Below are 16,681 nucleotides of genomic sequence, written 5' to 3' on the forward strand. Positions count from 1 at the left end.
ATGGTTTGACAGTTCAACTTTTATGGCACTGTGTGTGTGTGTGTGTGTGTGTGTGTGTGTGTGAGAGAGAGAGAGAGAGAGAGAGAGAGAGAGAGAGAGAGAGAGAGAATACAGTGTCGTAAGTGTTGAACTGTCAAATTACTGTCAAACCATAATTAACACATTATTTTCAATGTATTTACATAAATTACCATCTTATTCAAACAGTGACTGTTAGAAGACAGTTCACTAATGACATAATATGGAGGTCACATCAGCTTAGACATAACTGGCAATTGTGATAAATGCTGAAACAATTTGTTGTGAATAAAGATTAGTTATTATAAGCAGCTATTCTGGAACATCTTACTAATAATCATGTCATTATCTGACATATATTATGCAGCGAGCCCTAGAGAAGAAAAAAAATACAAAGCATGGTTAATTCATTTCCAAATTTAGTATTTCAACAAATATTTTTGTTCTACTATACAAAAAATTTAATACAATGTTCTGTGCAGTTAGAAAAAAAAATGTATCTTTTACTTCTAATAATCTCACATTTCAGCTTCATGGTGAACCCATTAACATTTCATTATTACTATTCAGTGCAGGTATCACAATATTGTAAAATTAACTGAACGGTCACACATATGTTCTAAGATTTTGGACCATAATATCTGGACACGTTGTATTTGGTAGAGTTTCATACCATACATTGGAACCTATGACACATTTATCTCTGGGCAGGAGCATGTAGAGGGACTGTGGCTCAGGTTTAGAAGAATAGTTAGACAAGCACTGGATACATAGGGACACTCCATGGTATACCGTCACTATTAAAGACACTTCTAAACAAATCTAGATAGAAAGACACTGTATGTGTTTGGCTATTACAAGAGGAATATGTAATTATACCTTTAACAACCACCACTGCAGAATCTTTTAGAAAGACCTCTCACAAAACCCAAAGAGATTCTCATTATATGTAAAGCCTGTCAGTGGCTCCAGTTCAGGCACTCAAGGATAATACAGGAATTGAAATTACAGGTAGAAAAGCAAGAGCACAATTGCTGAAATCTGCTTCTAAATGTTCCTTTACAGTGGGAAATACAGTTTAAATTTGTATCTCTGAAAATGTGAGTGATACAGATACAGTACTATCCATAATTACAACTGAAAGTCCACAAAGGACAGCAAACAACAAAATCTTGCTTATTGTGTATATACGTACAGTATGAAGAATACACGATTACATATGTAGGTAATTTGGACTTATAAAGGTGTGAGATTTAGCACACAGAGCTGCCACTTCTCACAGCAACTACAGCTCTAATCCATCTGAGCATCAATTCGAACTGACCTCAGATGACATAACATGAGTTTGTCATTCCATGATGCTTGAGCTATATGCCAGTGTTCACTAATTGTAGTGGTTGGGAGTGATGGCGTGCCCATCCCTCTGTAAGCCATGACCAGGTGTTTTCGATGACTGAGAGCTGTGGAGAATGTGCTGCCAGGAGAATAGCCACATCCTCCGTATCAAGGTAGATCAGGACAGTGCAGGCAATTTGTGAAGCAAGTTCTAAGTGTGGAATGATAAGAAAACATTTAACAGCATTCTATACAATGTATAGTAGAGGAAGAGTTCAGAGATGATGACTGCTTGTATAAGCGTGACCATGCATCATCTGTGAGGCAACTATTTGTGGACATTAACATTCCTGAAATGGACTGGCTTGTTCAGAGTCCTAATATAAACTTAAGCAACATCTTTGGGATATTTTTAGAATGTCACTTTTGCTCCAGACCCCAATGTGCAACATCACTTTCTTATCTGGTTTTGGCTCTTGAGGAAGAATGGGCTGCCATTCCTCCACCGACATTCAGAAATCCCACTGAAAGTGTTCCAAGCAAAGTGTCTGGGTACTTCTTATCGGATAATGTACACAATTAGTCCAAAACTGTTTCTCTCTGCTACTGTTCCATGTAATTCATAATCAGCTCTATATAATATACAGGGTGAGCATTAATAGAACCAACAAACTGTATTGACGGATTCCTGACTAGAAATGGAGAAAAAAGGTCCTGTGAACGTCTGTCCACAAACGCCTCACTGACACATTAGATAGCGCTGACAAATGATAGTTCCTCTGATCACATGCTATGTGTTTATTGTGTGTTGCAGGCTGTGTGACTGACACAGCATACTGTAAGCAGCAGAATGGTCCAGTACTCATGTAAGTAACATGTATTTGTGTACAGTCAAGCGGACGGAAATGGTTGAGAGGCAGCACGGCTGTACCAAAACAAGTACCCTCACAGACACCAACACCATCACACATTTCCACATCACACATTTCAAGCCCTTTTTGAGCATTTGCATCATCACAGATCTTTCAGACAGATGGACGTCAAGGAGGTGGTGGACTGTGCATACACCAGATCTGGAGGACTGAGTTCTGCCTCCAAACCTTTTCCATCTGCTTGACCGTACACAAACACCATCTCAGCTTGTTCCCAACAAGAATACTAGAGCATTCTGCTGCTTACAGTATGCTGTGTCAATCACACAGCCTGCAATGCATAAGGAAAACACGATACATGGTCAGAGGTACTTCCATTCATAGCATCATCTACCGTGACAACAATGCATTTCTAGATGTATGGTCATATGACTTTTCTTTCTTCATTTCCTGTCAGGAATTGCTCCCCACAGCAGTTTTATCAATGTTCACCCTGTAGTGTAAAAGGGAGGACAAATGAAATGAAAATTAAAATCATGATTTTGTAGATGCTGGTCTATTCAACAGCTAAGATCGCATGGTGAAAACTTCTCAGGCTACAAGTGAATGCCTTTAGGTGCTGTCACTACACACTGCTTTGAATCAGGTGATAAAGTGTTGTCCATGAGGAAACATCAGTTAAGAGTGACCGCTTTTGTAACAACTGTATCATGTGTTCACAGATTTTAGTTTCCCATGTTCTACATCTAAAACATGCTTTCCAATCAGGTTATTTTCATTCCAGGAAACAGTAAAAGATCAGAGAGGGAAAACTCTGTTGCCTATAATAATTTGTGACAAAATTTAATGTTATCAAGTTGTTTTATTCTGTAATGCAAAATCACCAAACATATGAAATACCATTTACAGTAACAAGCACTCTGGCCTATCTAAACTTCTGCATGAATAGTGGATGGTCAACCGAATAAAAACGAGTAATAGAGGTACCATGCTGGAGAACTCAGCCCCTCTACCTCCAGGAAAGGAATGAATTACTTCTGGAACCCCCACGGTATAGCAAAAGTTTCCAGTGGAGATGACATACTACAAAGGAGAAATGCTACCTATCAAATCGGGGCTTCTACAGTAAGCATCAGTAGCACCTGCCAAAGTTCACACTTTCTTCTCTTTAAGCCAATGGTGGATGGTGTCCTCTTTATAGTGTTTGGTTTTGTTTTTCTTTAGCGTGAAAAATAACAAATGGGGTCATATGCGCCCAGTCAAAACTATAGAATACGAAGACAGAGAGAAGTTAAAAAATGACTATACACCAGTCCCAATGGACATAATAGAAGACAGCAAAAAACATGCATGGAAAAAGGGCTAAAAAAAAAAAAAAAAAGACGCCGTACAGAAACAGAGGCCCAAAACTAAAAATTAGATGGTCTTTGTCATATTGCTTTTGCAGATAAAAAGTAAAACGCGGTCGAAGGCCCGCGCGTCATTTTTTAAAATGGCCGATAACTCAAGACGTCAAACCCAAGCAGCAGCGTGAATGGTTAAAAAATGGACAGTCTGTCAGGAAGCAGCCGACTGGTGTGGTCGAGCGGTTCTAGGGGCTTCAGTCTGGAACCGCGTGACTGCTACGGTCGCAGGTTCGAATCCTGCCTTGGGCATGGATGTGTATGATGTCCTTAGGTTAGTTAGGTTTAAGTAGTTCTAAGTTCTAGGGGACTGATGACCTCAGATGCTGAGTCCCATAGTGCTCAGAGCCATCTGAATTTTTGTCAGGAAGTGGCGGACAGTTAAAACTTGGCCACAATGTGTACAAAGTGGTGGAGTAGCGCCACTTATCAAATGACGATAGCTAAAAAGGCATTGCCCAATACACAGCCTACTTAAAATGACCTACTCCTGCAGGAGGGCTGGGGGTGGTTGTCCAAGCTGCTGAAAGAGGCTTCATAAGCCAGAGCTTATTCCTGCGAAGCGAGGTCCATTGGCAATGCCATAGGAACACCACCTCCTGTCCGATGGCAACACAGAGATCATCGGAGGGAATATAGGAACTCACAGGCTGAGATATGAGGACTGCAGCCCTGGCAGTGGCGTCAGCAGCCTCGTTTCCTGGCAGACCAACATGACCAGGAACCACAGAATCATCACAATGTCTCCACCAAGAATGAGCAAGTGACAGTTTTCCTGGACCTGCTACACTAAGGAATGGGCGGTGTACAGAGACTTTGAAGGGCGCTGAGTGAGTCTGAGCAGAGGACACAATTGAAAAGGCCATGTCTCCAGATGTACTCCGTGGCCTGATACAGGGCGAAGAGCTCAGCTGTAAATACTGTGCAGTTTCCCAGAAGCCAATATCGAAAGACATGGGTGCCAATGACAAAGGCACACCCAACCCCACAATCAGTCTGAGAGCTATCAGTGTATACAAAGGTACAATCACGAAGTCCCATGCGAAGGTTGTGAAACTGAAGGCGATAGACCGAGGCTGGAGTAGTGTCCTTAGGAAGTGAATTAAGGCCAAAGTTAACATGGGTCACTTCATGAAGCCAAGGCAGTGAAGGGTTCACACCCACCGGGATAGTTGCAGGTACTGTGAAGTTAAGCCGCAGTAGCAAGTGCCGAAAGCGGACTCCAGGAGGTAACAGAGAAGAAGGATACACCCCATACTGGCGATGGGCGGCCATGCATGGCAGACAAATGGCATGTATACCTTCTGAGGAGAAAGTAGCAGTGGTTGGACAGTGGTAGTTTATCAGCTTCAGCATACAGACTCTCAACCGGGCTAATGCAAAAGGCACCTGTGGCCAAATGGATGCCACAATGGTGGATAGCGTTGAGACGACGTAAGAGGGATGGACGTGCAGACACTTTAACAAAGCACCCATAGTTGTGGTTCGAACAGGCACAGGACCGGTACAAATGGAGGAGGGTGGTTCGATCAGCACCCCAGGAATTACCATCGAGGACATATAGGACACCGAGGAACCGAATACAGCAAGCTGCCAGGTAAGACACATGGGAGGACCAAGAGAGTTTCCTATTGAGCATGAGCCCCAGGTATTTTGCAGATTCAACAAACGGAAGGGCAACAGGCCCAAAGTGTAAAGATGGTGGGAGAAACCATTTGCACCACCACAAATTCATACAGACTGTTTTGTCAGAGGAAAAGCAAAAGCCATTGTCGATGCTCCAGGAGTAAAGACAATCAAGACATCGCTGAAAACATTGCTCAGTGAGATAGGTTCGTGGAGAACTGCAATAGATGGTGAAATTGTCAACAAAAAGGGAGCCTGAGCTGTCCGGTGGGAGACAGGCCATTATAGGGTTAATGGCAATAACAAAGATAATGATGTTCAGAACGGAACCCTGAGGCACACCGTTTTCCTGGATAAAGGTGTCCAACAAGGCAGAGCCCACAAGCACCTTGAAAACTTGGTCTTTTAAAAATGTCTGAAGGAAACAGGGCAGGTGCCCATGGAAGCCCCACGTGTAAAGAGTACGGAGGATACCAGTTCTCTAGCAGGTGTCGTAGGCCTTCCCCAAATCAAAAAACATGGCTACAGTCTGGGATTTACGCACAAAACCGTTCATGACATGGGTGGACAAAGTAACGAGATGGTCAACTGCAGAACGCCGCACTCGAAATCCACACTGTGCATTCGTCAATAAATTGCAAGACTCGAGCCACCGTACCAGCCGCGCATGAGTCATACGTTCCATCACCTTGCAGCTGGTAAGAGAGATGGGGCAGTAGCTAGAAGGAAGGTTTTTGTCCTTACTGGGCTTAGATATGGGTATGACTGTGGCTTCACGCCAGCACCTGGTAAATGTACCCTCTGCTCAGATGCGTTTGTACGTATTAAGCAGAAAGTGCTTGCCCGCAAGAAAAAGGTATTGCAACATCTGAATGTGAATGTGGACAGCGTCTGGCCCTGGAGCGGAGGATCGGGAAGAACTGAGAGCATGATCTAGCTCCCTCATAGTAAAGGCAGCACTGTAGCACTCACGATTTGGAGAAGAGAAGCGTATCACCTGAGTCTCCTCCACTCGTTTCCGATGGAGGAAGGCAGGGTGATAGTGGGAAGAGCTCGAAACTTCCACAAAATGGCGGCCCAAGGTGTTGGAGATAGCAATAGGGTCCACGATGACATCCTCAGTTACTGTCAGGCCGAATGGATCTTGGTCGCAGAGAGCTGTCGAAGTTTGGCCCACACGACAGAGAAAGGGGTGGAACTGTTAAAAGAACAAGTGGATGAAATCCAGCAAGCTCTTTTGCTATCCTGAAGAATGTGACAACACTTTGCGCGCATCTGTTTATAATGAATGCAGTTTTCCATTGTAGGATGGTAGTTAAAAACACGAATTGCATGGCGGCACGCCTCAGTCCACCAAGGGACTGGGACACGACATGGAAGTGCGGGGAATGGAATGTTCTGCAGCATTAAGGATAACATTTGTGAGATATTCCACCTGGTCATCATAACTGGTGAAATCTTGCTCTTCGAAGGTCACCAAGGAGGAGTAAAGCTGCCAGTCAGCCTTAGTAAGCTGCCATTTGGGCGTGCACGCAGATGGGGTAGAAGTCAGCAAACGGATAGCACACGGGAAATGGTCGCTCGTGTAGGTGTGAAAAAGAACGAACCACTCAAGACGAGAGGCAAACTGGGCAGTGCACAAGGATAGGTCCAAATGGGAATAGGTGTGCGAGGAATCGGAAAGGAAGTGGGTGTTCTGGTGTTAATGCAGAAAAGGATAAGTTGGTTAAGAAGGTCAGCCATGATGGCACCTATCTGACAGGTTCTGGGAGAACTCCAATGGGGATGATGTGCATTAAAGTCACCAAGTTGCAAAAATGGGGGACGTAGCTGCTCAATGAGCTGAAGGAAGTTTGCCCTGGTGACAGCGAATGACAGAGGGACATAAATGGTACAGAGGGAAAAAGTCAGGAGGGAAAAGGAAAGGCGAACTGCAACAACTTGAAGATTTGTAGTCAGGGAGATGAATTGACTATGAATGTCTTCCCATATGAGCAGCATGATGTCCCCATGAGATGGAATGCCGACCTCAGGGGGAAGTCAAAATGAATCAGTAAGAAACGTGAAAGCTCAAAGCGATCATGAAGGCGCAATTTCATTCCCCGAAGGCAGAGTACAAGGGGACACTGCGATGCTAAAAGCAGCCATAAATCCTTTTTGTGGGACCGAAGGCCATGAACATTCCATTGGAGAAGAGTCACGACGAGGAGGAGATGTTAGGATGTCACCTCGGCAGCTGCTGAGTGACAGCTGTGGAACAGTCACTACTACAGGGCACAGAAGCAGGAGGCTCCTACCCCATGGGGTCCATGGAAGCGTCAGCTTGCTTGTATGGTCAATCTGTGGAGTCCAACGCTGAAAAACAGTTGTTGGTGCGCAGCAGCGACATGGAGGCTGCCTGGGCTGAGGTATCATGTGGCGACACCATCCAAGAGGCTCTTTGAGTTGGCAAAGGAGAAGACCTTTTGCGTTTGGTGGACTTCTTCGAGCCTTTCTGGTTAGAGGAAGATTCGGGTGTTGTTTGGCTGGAGGAATAGAGGAAGTCTTCACAGGAGTACTCCTTCTGTCCTTTCAGACCTACCGGTTGTGTGGCTGGTGGCTTCACCTCTTCAGGCGAGAGTTTGACGGCTTGTTGTACAGCTGAACAGGGGGATGGCAATGCTACCTTGACACTGGGCGATTTCACAACCTCAGAGCTGAATTGGAGGTCGCATGTCTGCATGGCCATGTCCTTCATGGAGCGGGGGTTAACAAGAACAGAACTGTAGGTACCAGATGGGAGAACGCCTGATTTGCGACTAGACAATAAATTGTGAGCGACTGGGTAAGGCACTTTTTCCTTTACCCAGATCTCTTTGAACAGACCGCTTATCGAGATACATGGGACAACCCGAGATGAGGTGGCTGTGGTCGCCATTGTAGTTGATACAGTGGGGAGAAGGAGGTGGACAATCACCCTCATGCATGTCCCTACCACAGGTGACCCATTTGGCTGGGTGTTGACAAGACGTTGTAGTGTGGTTGAAACAATGACACTGGTAGCAGCGCATCGGGTTCGGAATGTAAAGTTGGACTGTGATAATTTCATAGCCTGCTTTGATCTTCGACGGAAGCAACACTCTATCAAAGGTGAGAAAAGAGTGCGGGTGGGCACTAAGGAGGAACGTACCTTTTTCATTAAACAGTGGACGGCAATGACACCCTGATTAGAGAGGCAAGATTGGATTTTGGCCTTGGTTAGACCGATGAGCAGCTTGGCGTAAATTATGCCACGGGAAGAATTCAAAGTTCTATTGGCCTTGACACCAACAGAATACCCATGAAGAAGCGAGGCAGCAAGCAATTGTTGTGCTTGAGAATCAGAAGTGGTCTCCAAAAGCAAAGTGACATTCCGGAAATGAGAGCAGGATTTCACAGGGCCGGCAACTGCATCAATGCCTTTCTGAATAGTAAACGGATTTATTGTGGCGAAGGACTGACCGTCTTCAGTATGTGAGACCACGAGGAACCATGGTGCAGTGGGAAGAGTCTTTGAATCATTAGTCTGATTACGTTTTGTAGACGTTGAGTGGGAAGATGATTGACTTATCGCAAGGAAATCCCCATGATTGCTAGCGCCTCCGATGGCGTGCTCCTTCCAACTGGGGGCCCCCTTCACAAGGGGGCGCACCCACCTTAGGTGATTGTTCACACCTCAGGTCACACTTCCCGAACAGCTGACAGAGGGATCAATCGCCAATTTGGGAAGGTTACAGCTCAGGCAATCACCCCTCCCTGGGCCTGGCCTGTACCAGGGTATGTGCGAACCCTACCTTTCGACATGGGTCTGGGAATTATGCATTACCCCGTCACCCGTTACACATCAAACGCGAGGGTCGTCCTTCAGGAGCACACAGGGAGGAAGAAGAAAAAGAGGAACCTCAAATGCCGAAGCAGAGGAATGAGAGGAGAAGGGAAATAAAGAAAGGAAAAGGGAGTGAAAAACAAAGGTGAGACTGTTCTTACATCAGCGACAGAATGCAGAACATTCTCAATAACACCCCAGACATGTTCCCCCAAGGGAGGGGAAAAAGAATAGCAAGAGGACAGACATGCAGCATGGAAGGGAAAAAATGCTGCAAAGGCTGGGGCCCCATGGTTGCCAAGCATGAACCCGCCAAAGAGTGGCGAGCCCCCTGGGGGGTCTTTTTAGTGTGTTAGTTTTAACACACAAGCTGACATTTCTCATACTATAAAACTTCAGATGCTATAACTACATATGGACCACTGGGGAAGAGATCACAACAAGACACCTGCACGACATCACACATATTAGACGAGTACTGACAGCAACAAAGTATAAAATGTAAATTTTTACCTGTTACACAAAGCAGCAAGAATCCTAACCACGTCACTCATATCTCAGCTTACCCATACTGTTTACTTACTGTTTCCATAACCCAGGGGTCCAAATTCATCTCAACTTCACAGATCTATTTCTCTCTACCGAGAGACAATCTCCACTCCTTCCAAATCAACAATGTAACTGTTGACCAGATGTGGCCTGAATTTAAAGAAATAGTATAACCAGCAACTGAGAGATTTATACCAAATAAATTAACAAAATACAGAGCTGAGCCCTCTTGGTACACAAAACAGGTCAGAACAGTGTTGCAGAAACAACAAAAAAAGCATGCTAAATTTAAACAAATGCAGAATCTACATAAAGATTGGCAATCTTTTACAGAAGCTCAAAATTTAGCACAGACTTCAATGCGAGATGTTTATAATAGTTGCCACAGCGAAACTTTGTCTCAAAACCGGGCATAAAATCCAAAGATGTTCTTGTTGTATGTAACGTATGCTCCTTTCTGGGGGACACCACCTTGATGAAGCACTGTTGGTGCGAGTGGAGAGGCTTGTGTATCCACCTGAAACTGAGGGCTATGCCAAAGGTAGAGGACCTACTGCCAGAGAGGCCTTAGCTGATGTATCAGACTACGAATGTCCCACAACATCCTGTCTTCTTTACCCACTCCTAGTCCTTACCCAACTCCCTTTCCCAACCCAAGGTGTGATGCGATCCGTGCCGAGGGGTGCATGGCACATAGGAAGATGTGTCGCAAACAGAGCCTCAGGGATACCGAGTGACCTCCCAGAGAAAGTAGCCTTACACCGCATGGGGTTTTCGTGGTGTGGACTATGTAGATACCCAAATCTCGTGGGACCAAGATGGACATGACAAAAGAAAATAAATTAAAGCAAACTGAGGGGCAAATTGAGACCTCAGCCACCCAAACATCAGGGTCAGGACCGATGGAAAGCACTCCCACAACTGAATCAGGGTCGAGACCTGAGCAAGAAGTGGGAACTGTAACTGAGAAGTTGGACCAGATTAAGATGAAAGCCTTGTCTGGGGCCCAGAGGAGGGAACTCCTCAGGGAACAGAGACAAAAGGAAGGTAAAGAATGGCTTCCCAAACCAAGTGGAAGGAATTAAAAGGGCTTGAGCCCAAGACCCCCAAGAAAAAAAATGTCTCACGTTGAAGGGGATACACAGACCCCCACAACATCGAAGACAGGTAGCGAGAGGATAAGGGAGGATTCCCAGACTCCCTCCTCCGTGGATAAGTGAGACCAGAAAAAGCCAAGGCAAGAAATAGGGAAACCGACCTGTAGTACTGCAGTCTCAGTTTTTAAGATGGCAGTTATCCAGAAAGGCTATCCACTGGTAGCAATCGCCACGCAGCAGGAGGAACTCGTACAGATTGCCCTCTTTGGAAAGATTGGGGGAAGGGGGGGGGGGGCACTGGTCCAGGACCCAACTTTAGGAGGGTCTATCTAGATCGTGGTGCCCTCATTTTTGTTTGTTTGTGAGGGGGTGCACATGGTGCCCATGATTTCCCCATGGGAGGATGCGAAGCTGCTGGTGAAGGTGGCAGCAGAGCTTCTTAAGACCGCAAAGGTATCAATATGGGTACCAAAGATCCTTAAGGATGTCTCTCCAAAGACTCTGTTTGAGAAAATAGGGGTCCAGAACCCAAAAGTCTCAACAGAGGAGAGTAATCAACCAGAAGGCTGTACTGGAGGACGAACCCTGGCGGTGGAGGTCAGAGAGAAGTCCCTGAAGGCAATGCGAGAGCAAGACCTGAAATTGTTTTTAGGGTTCTCGCAAGTCACTGTCAGGGTAACCAAACACCTCAAAGGCAATGATGGCACCAAGATAGAGACTCAAGGTGCTGCAGATTAATCTGCAGCACAGTAAAGGGGCCGTTGCTGTGCTGAGCCGCTGCCCGGGCAGACAGGAAGTGGATGTGGCCCTGATACAAGAACCCTACTTATATACATCTATATAAGAAATGGAATTTCTTTCATGGCAATGATGGATTTCTGCTCCAGGGACCTAGCGACCATCAGGATGCAGCAACATGAGGAAGGTATCACGAGGGAAATTTTTTTGGCCTCGGCATACCTTCCTTACGAAGACAGCTCTCCATCTCCTTTGGAGGTGCGGAGACTGACAGAAGCTTGCTATCGGCTAGGCAACCAACTGTTGGTTGGATGTGACGCAATGCCTACAATCTAGTGTGGGGCATCAAGGACACCAACAATACCTTCTTGAATTTCTCTTGTCTAACAACCTGGAGGTCCTGAATAGGGGCAATGAACTTACATTCAGGAATAGCAGAAGGAAAGAGGTAACTGACATAACCTTTGGTTCCATGATAACGGGCAGCTATGTCAAACAATGACGTGGCGTTAGAACCATCCACATTGGACCACATGTACATTAAATTCAAGATTGAAATGGGAATCAGACAGACCATGGCCTATAGGAATCCCAGGAAAACAGACTGGGAGACATTATAGGAGGGACCTGGACTTAAGTTTATCGGAAATTAAAACCTTGATAAGGAATCCAATAGAGTATGAGGAAGTAGGAAAGGCTGTTAACTCTGCCATAGTGACCTCATACCAGGACAAATGCACAATCACCAAGAAGTGCACACATAGGAGTGTGTCTTGGTGGAAACAATAACTTGGAAACACAAAGAAAACAGGTACAAAGACTGTTTAACCTTGCGAGACGTAAAGGACAATGGGCAAAATATCGGAGGCCCTGGTCAACTACAATCTTGCAATTAGACAAGCAAAGGAGGCATCCTGGAAGGCATTCTGTGAGAAAGTGGAGAGCACAACTGCTCAAGCCAGACTTCACAGAATCCTCACTAGAGTACCAACTAATTCAGTAGGTACACTGAGGAAGGAGGACGGGGAATATACAAAGACAGCACAAGAGATGCTGGAACTGCTCCTCAAAACTCACTTTCCTCAATACTCACTTTCCTCAATATGCTTTGGCTGATAACACAGACCAGAATGTGATCCCAGAGAGACAATGGTTCTCAGGCACTTGAAGAGAGGACTGGGAATCGGGCAAGGAGTGTGTTGACTTCAATAAAATCCAATGGGTGGTGGGAACATTCCAACTGTTCAAGTCACCTGGCCCAGACGGAATCTTTCCAGCTCTCCTGCAACAAGGAGGAGAGAATCTCATAAGAGTCATATGCAGGTTATCCAGTTAGCCTAGCAGTAGGAATCATTCCCAATGCCTGGAGGGCAGTGAAGGTTGTCTTCATTCCAAAGTCAGGGAGAATTGATCATACAAAGGTCAAAGATATGAGACCAATCAGTCTCTCCTCCTTCATTCTTAAAACATTGGAAAAACAGGTTAATGTATATTGGGGAGAGGACACTAATTAGGGCCCCTCTACATTCAAACCAACATGCATATCAATCAGGTAAATCATGTGAGACAGCTCTCCATCAATGCATTGGGAGGATGGAGAAAGCACTTCACTTTTAAGAAATGGACCTCTGCATCATCCCGGACATCAAGGGGGGGGGGGGGGGGGGGTTGTGCTTCAGTAACCCAACCTTCGATTCCATGGTATGGGCAGCACAGGTGCATGACCTATGAACCTAGTGGAAGGAAGGTAGAGGCTACCATGATAAATGAAAAGATGGCAATTAACACCACTAGAGGCTGTCCATAATGAGGAGTTCTGTCCCCTTTATTGTGGAATCTAATGGTGAACAAACTCATTGAGGAACTAAATTTCAGACAATGCTTTTGCCAAGGATACGCAGATGACCTTGTCATAGTAAAACTTGGGAAATTTACTGACACAGTTAGATATATGGCACAAGATGCACTGGACATTGTGCACAACTGGTGCACTGAAACAGGATCTAAGGGTTAATCCTAAGTAGACTGTTGTGGTGCCATTCACAAAGAGGCATATACAACACTCAAATTGGAATCTAAAGCTCTTTGATGAAACTCTACCTGTGAACGGGATAGTGAAATATCTAGGGGTAACCGTAGGTGAGAAATTAACATGAGCCTCTCACATTAAGAGCATCTGCTCCAAGGCGAAAGGTACTCTAGTGAGTACCAGAAGGGCTTGTGGCAAAAACTGGGACCTAAACCCCAGAGGTATGCACTGGATATATACCACGGTGGTTAGACCTAGGATTTCCTATGGGGCCATAGTGTAATGGAAGAAGGTAGAACAGCAGATTGCAGCTAAGGAGCTTGCTAAGGTGCAGAGACTGGCCGGCTTAGCCATAACAGGCGGAATTAGCAGCACACCAACTGCTGGGATGGAAGCCATGCTGGACATGCCTTCACTACACCTACCAGTCAAGATGGAGGCAGCAGCTGGTTCATACAGACTTAAAACTGGTAAAAACTGGATCGCATTGAGATATCCAGAATCACACGCTAAGATAGTGAGTGAGGTAAATATATGAACGGCTGGGAAAATACTGGCTGACTATATAATAACTCCCAACTGCTTCAACAAGCCTTACAATATAATAATTGGAAGCAGGCAGCAGTGGTAAAAAACAGTTTGACACCCTACGGAGGACAGAGTTTGGTTCACCGATGGGTCGAAATCAGACCAAGGTGCTGGGCCAGGGGTGTACGGGGTTCAGCCAAGACTGGAGGGCATCATCTCTCCAGGAAAACTGGCCTCAGTATTCCAAGCTGAAATTACTGCAATCAGGGCGTGTGTGATGGAGAATATGTGTAGGTGGTACAAGGATCGTAGCATCTAAATCTATTCAGACAGCCAGGCAGCCCTGAAATCACTGGCAGCTCCTGAAACAAGATCTAAGATTGCTGCAGAACGCCACAGGGGTCTGGTGGAGCTAGGGGAAAGCAATAGGGTAAACCTAGTGTGGGTCCCTGGCCACTCTGGGATCTGTGGCAATGAAAAAGCCGACAGATTGACAATCATCAAGGCTATGATCAAACTAGAACTATGGAACTGGCTTACGAAACGGCACGTAAAATACTGGACCAAGGTCTATAAACAAAAACTTGGTAAGGTAATGATGCCTAAGCCATGTTTTAAAAGAAGCTCTGTAATCCTGGGATAGAACAGGAAAGAGGTTAAACTCATGACTGGACTGATGGCCGGCCATGGGAATTTCAAAAAACACCTACTTTCAAGGGATATAACAGAAGAAGACCCCTAAATGTAAGATCTGTGATGAGAGTGAAGAAACTGCATCACACCTAATCTTCGAATGCATGGCATTGGAGAGCCAGAGATACATTATTTTCAGGACAACTAGACCTGAAGAAATTGTGTCTAACAAAAAACTGATAAAGGAACTCCTTGCACTATTTAAGGGTATTGGTTGGCTTACTAGATATACAGGGAGCGATACCGCACAATAAACTCTGTTTCGGTGCGCGCAGTGGTGAGTTAGACCAAAGCTGTTTTAGTTTCCCTGTCAAAATCAATCAATCAATCAATCAACATATACTAACAGCAAGACACAATTGATGCCTTCCCTGTGTGATAGGAATGGAAATATTATTGAAGACAGTGCTGGTAAGGCAGAGTTACTAAACATAACCTTCCAAAATTCCTTCACCAAAGAAGACGAAGTAAACAGTCCACAACTCAAATCAGGAACAGCTGCCAACAAGAGTAACCAAGACTAACTTTGCAGTAGATGTCCTCAAAGTAGTGAGGCACCTTAAATCACTTAACAAAAGCAAATCATCCAGTCCAGATCATATACAATTTAGGTTCTTTAAGCTGATGCAATAGCTCCACGCTTAACAACTACATACAATTGCTTGCTCAATGAAAGAATCATACCCAAACACTGGAAAGTTGCACATGTTACACCAATATTCAGGAAAAGGAGTAATCCACTAAACTCCACGTCCATATCATTAACATTGATATGTAGCAGGATTTTGGAACATACAGGGTGTCCCGTTCAAACCCCCCTGATTTCAAAGACCCAGGAAAAAAAAAAAAAAAACCACAGTAGATACGACAATGAAAAATGCACAACATTGTACAGCATCTCAAAGAATTTATTTATTCATCATCAATACACCTCTACATGTGAACCATTTGTAGCATGAAGATATTGAGTCTATATTCAATTTCTTGCCAAGTTCTTTGTAACATTTCCTCTGTTATTGTTGCAATAGCATTAGTGATACGATGTTGCAACATAGGAATATCATCCACTTTGATCGCATACACATGGTCCTTCATGAATCCCCACATGAAGAAATCAAGCGGCATAATGTCGGGTGTACATGGTGGCCAGGCATTGGGTCCTCCACGTGGGATCCAATGATTGGGAAGTTTCCTATCCAGGAACTTGTGAACAGCCGTTGACCAATGCGGCGCAGCTTCATTTTGTTGAAAAATGATGTTGGGTTGCAAGTCTTGTATCTGAGGGTACACAAACTGTTCCAACATATCCAGATACACTGACCCATTCATTGTTTGTTTCACAAAGAAGAATGGTCCAACAATCCTGTCGTGCATTAGCCCGCACAAGATGTTTAGTTTAGGGCTATCACGAACATGTTCAATGACAACGTGCGGATTTTGCGGACCCCAAATTCATACATAATGTCTATTAAGCCTTCCTGATAGATGAAAGGTTGCCTCATATGAGAATAAACATCTTTCCAGGAAGCTGGCATACATATTAATACGCTGCAGCATATCCGCAGCAAATTTTTGTCGGCATGGTTTGTCGTTCAGCATCAGAAGTTGCAGAATTTGCACTTTGTAAGCACATGTATGAAGACACTGGTGAACTACATGATGCAATGTTGATTGAGGTACATCAAGTTGCCTAGATGCTTGACGAACTGACTTATGTGGGCTTCTGAGGAGCATTTGTCTGATATCCTCCACTGTCTCTTTTGAAACTCTGTAATGTGCACCGTCAGAATGTTTCAGAACACTTCCTGTTGCCAGAAACTTCCTATACCATTCCTTAATTGTTTTCACATCAAGTGGATCACATTCATACTCATAACAATAATTTCTTTAAACAGTAATCAACGATTTTGTTTCTGCAAACTACATTACTGCCTGCGCACGTTGCTGTG

The 16,681-nt window shown here is 44.7% G+C and overlaps 1 protein-coding gene across 1 annotated transcript in view; it reads right to left on the reverse strand.

The window, feature by feature from the left end:
• Positions 1 to 16,681, reverse strand: part of LOC126235850 (protein phosphatase 1 regulatory subunit 7) — a 75,856-nt gene that overhangs the window by 23,496 nt on the left and 35,679 nt on the right. The gene's annotated exons all lie outside the window — the stretch shown is intronic.

Source organism: Schistocerca nitens, chromosome 2 (genome assembly GCF_023898315.1).
Source record: "Schistocerca nitens isolate TAMUIC-IGC-003100 chromosome 2, iqSchNite1.1, whole genome shotgun sequence".
NCBI classification, from domain to species: Eukaryota; Metazoa; Arthropoda; class Insecta; order Orthoptera; family Acrididae; genus Schistocerca; species Schistocerca nitens.